Genomic DNA, 4,343 nt, shown 5'->3' with positions numbered 1-4,343 from the left:
GCATAAATTTTAGCCATGACAATTTCATATGGAATAAAAGCTTTCATTAGCTGTTGAGTACTATTTTCCATATTATGAGATTAATTTGATTAAATTAATTAATGAGATTTTCTATGTGTCTCCTATGTTTTCCTATGAAATCTCATTTATGTTAATTAAATAAATTTAATAAAATGTTGTTGAAAATTTCATTTCTTAAAAATAGGCATAGTTAATGAAATTTCCTATGTGTCCAGACTTTAGGGACACCCTATAGTAGATATGGTAGTATTATATCATAGTGGTAGTATGGACTTGTTTGAATTGATGCAGATCAAAATAAGTAAAATCAGGAGAACAATTTATATGATTACCACAATAATGTAAAAGAAAAAAAAATCCTTGAAAGGCTTCAGAACTGACTAATGCAGTGACCAATCATGACTTCAAAAGATTTGATGCTTGTGAAGCCTGCCTCTTGGCACAGAGATTGTGAGGAATGGTACAAGGTATACCTTTTCAGACACAGCAATATATTGATTTCTTTTGCTTGACTACAGTTGTTTTAAGTGAGAGTTCTATATATAGAGAAATGTCATTGGGAAGCTAAAATGATGCAAAAAAAGAAAATTTTTAAAATAGTTAAAAAGCAAAAAAAAAAAAAAAGAAAATGAAGAGGGTCTCAGAGGCAACTTCAGCTTGAGACCCCGACTAGACATTTTCTCTAAATACAGAAGCATCACTATAGGGAAATTATTCTTCTGGGCACAAACCAGAGCTATCAGCTTCATTTGAATGGGGAGAATTGTTCAGATGGATGTGAAGTCTGAGCCTTAGGCTACGCAAGAGGGATTCAGGCCTTTGGCCCTTTTCATTCTACTTTTCTGCTTCTGAGTATATTAATGTAATAAGATAACTTAATCATGGGCTTCTTGCATTATAGATGGGAAGGTTAGGAAAAAGAGAATGGAGCTTTGAGCTTGCTATTAAAAAGCAAAGACCCTTCAATGTCATTCTTTACTTTCAGCTCAGTCTTTCAAATCATCCCTTATCAAGACACCTTGTGCAGATCTAGGAATTAGGAAGAAAGATAGGTGAAGTGTTTGACACCTTTCTCCATTCCCCTACTGCGTTTTAAGACATTTCACTTTTAATTTACCCAAAGAAGTCAGTGTCAGCTTTAGGCCTACAGGCTTAAAACCTGTGATCTTCTTCCTCTGAAGCTCCATTCCAGTTTGTCTAATGGCATATAAAGACCTTGATGCTGAGAACTGTCTTAAGTAACATTTTGTGTCTTAGTATGATGCGTGGAAAAGGCACTTGATAAATGAACTCCTACCAGTATTCATAATAAAATTCCAATACATTTAGCCTATTGTGATAGCCTAATTGCTCTCTGCTTCTGATCTGTGCTTCGTCCAATTCATCTTTTATACAACTGCCCAAAATCCCCTAAAGCACGGATTTGATTCTAGCACTCCAATTCTTGAGACTTTTCAATGATCTCCTATTGCTTCTCCATTAAGATACAAACTCCTCAACAATGGTGTTTGATATCTTTCACAATCCAGCTCAAGTCTACCTTTCCAGTCTTCCCATTACTTTCCTTCAAGCATTCTACATTCTAGTGAAATTAAATAAAATTAAACTCCTTGAAATATCCTGTGCCTTGAATATACTCTCTGCTCACTTATGCCTTAGGAACCCTGGGTTCTTCAAGGCTTTGTTCAAGTATCACTGCCAGTCCTCACATTGTATTTGCTAATTAGTGTAAATGTTATATTCTTCAGTAGAATATATACTTCTTGAAGGCTGGGACTAATTCATTTTGAGGGGGGAAGGCAAGGCAATTGGGGTTAAGTGACTTGCCCAAGGTCACACAGCTAGTGTGTATCAAGTGTCTGAGGTCACATTTGAACTCAGGTTCTCCAGACTCCAGGGTCACTGCACCATCTAGGTGCCCCTGGACTAATTCATTTTGTCTGCCTCCCTAGTTCTTAGAACAATGCCTTGAAAATAGTAAGTAACTAACAAATGCTTATGGAACTGTATTCTCTCTAGACCATATAATGGGATTTTACCCTGAAGAGCTAATGGTTTAGCAATCCAACTTTGCACCTGGTTTCACTCCCCGTGTCTCTCACCATTAAAGAAATGGAGAGGGCAGAGATGGACTTTGCTCATACCCTGCATATCATTAACCTTAAGGCAAACAGAGTTCGTTGCCGGATCTGGATCACTGAACGAGTGTTGGAAGTAAAATCAGAGTCCATCCAGTTCAATCCATTCTTGAAAAAGAATCCCCTCCTCTTATCACCACTCCAAAATTAATTCTTATGTTCATCTAAAAATTCCTATTTCTCCAGTCCAGTCTATTGTTATGGGAATGGGAATTTAAGATCTTCCCTTCCCCTAGGCCCTTTGTGCTTAAGTGCACCTGGAGCCTTCTGGCAAGAGGCTTGGTTTTCAGGAATGCCCACACCTCAGTGCTCTGTGATTGAGCAGTGGGTCAAGAGAGTTGCTATATTCTGAGCCAGGAGGTTATATAAACCCTGATGTGAGGCTTTGTTTTAGGGCTCACTTTGAGAAGTGTTGTGTGATTTGACCAGATGAGACTCTGGGCAGCTGTTGAGCCCTGCCCCCTCCCTTCCCCCCCCCTTGAAAAACCCAGATGTTGATGCTTCCCTCTCTGATCCCTGACTGGATGTAATGGTCAGACAGTTGGAGGCCTATTTCTATGTCTTCTAACTTCTGCTTGTAACCTCTGCATACTCTGAAGTTCGGGGTGCTGACTTTTTCCCCTGAACTAGGTAAATGATATGTTTGATTGAGTAAAGCAAGTTTGTTAACCCATTCTGAGTTGCTTTCCTTTAGAAAAGCAGATCTAGGAGCCTGTATTGGCAGCCACCCTGGGTATGCTAGGGTGCTTGCTGTGACATCTATTATTGGGAAATAATTCATATTAAGGGGTTAGTGACTGATATATTTTACTAAGGATAATCCATAACCTCATACTTATCTACAAAGTACTTTCCTCATAATAACCCTGATGTAGTTATCATTATCACCATTATGATGTTTTCAAGTTGTCTTTTTTTGCATTTTTGTTTTGTTTCCTTATTACCATATTAAACTGTTTATGGTTAAGGTTTTTTTTGTTTGCACGTTTTCCAATCCATTTTTTTTACTTTGGACTTTGTTATTGTTGGCCTCTGTTTACTTTTTAGTGAAGGTAAGGCTTGAACTTCTTTTATGTACTGCTGCTGGCACAGCTTGGTCTGGTTTTAGGGCTCCGAAAAAGTGATGTGATCTAGGGAGAGGTCTGTCCACTGCTCCCCTGGTCTGCACTCTTGACCTGATTTGGGTATGTATGGTTTTTTGTAGACTGTTGCTAGTATTAATCACTGTTAGCCTGCTGAGAGGTTCTGCAGGTACACAATGACTGAACTGCTGGCTCCCCATTGGTTTTGGTCTCCTCATTTATTTCACTGCAGGCTCGTGAACTGAGTCTCGACTTTGCTCATTTATTTCACTGCAGGCTTGTGAACTCAGGTTAGAACTGAGTTTCAACCTTGCTCGAGCTCACAATCACAGCAATGTTTCTGGTACTTGTTCCTAGCTGCTTATGAGGTAGGGATTCCTGTTCCCTCATTACTGTGACCATTCTTATATGCCCTGAAACTACAAATGGACAACAAAGCTGTTAGATGGCACCTGCTCCTGTGCTAGTTCAGGGGTCCCTTGGAAGCTGAGTTGTTTCCTTATTGGGTATTTGGCTGCTTACCACCACTGCCATGCTGCTGGCTACAGTGGCTAGCTCCCACCCCAGAGTCTGCAGACTTCCTATGTTGCTTGAGGCTGGAAAAATGATTCATGACTTTTTTTTGATCAGAGTTCACAATACTTTGCAATAATTTGATTTGGTGCCTCACCTGTGTGTGGTGTTAAGAGCTAGGCAAAAAACACTGACTCCTCCTTCCCTACATTCTATATATGAAATTAAACTAAAGAACTGAGTAGTTGAACGACTTGCCCATGGTCACCTAACAAGTAGTCATTTCATCATTTATTACGTGCCTATTCCGTGCAAAGGATATTGGAAGCCAGGACACAAAACAAATGGGTCTCCTGACTCAAAGTTCACTATACCAGGTTGCCCCATAGTGAAGCTTTTAAAGAAAATTTCCCATAGTGTTGAGGAAGATACTTTTTGGGTGGGGAGATTGTAGGACTGACTGGTGGCAACCCCAATCCATTGAGAATGCCATTAACAAAATGGCTAAAAGAAGGGCAGACACTTGAAAGACCACCTCTCCTTTTCTGGTATATGTAGCTGAGAATATATGGTAATGGACAAAACATAC

The sequence above is a fragment of the Petaurus breviceps genome, unplaced genomic scaffold (genome assembly GCF_028583685.1).
Source record: "Petaurus breviceps papuanus isolate PSGF00001 unplaced genomic scaffold, PetGlider_PUasm1.0 90887, whole genome shotgun sequence".
NCBI lineage: Eukaryota > Metazoa > Chordata > Mammalia > Diprotodontia > Petauridae > Petaurus > Petaurus breviceps.
This window is presented reverse-complemented; position numbering follows the sequence as displayed.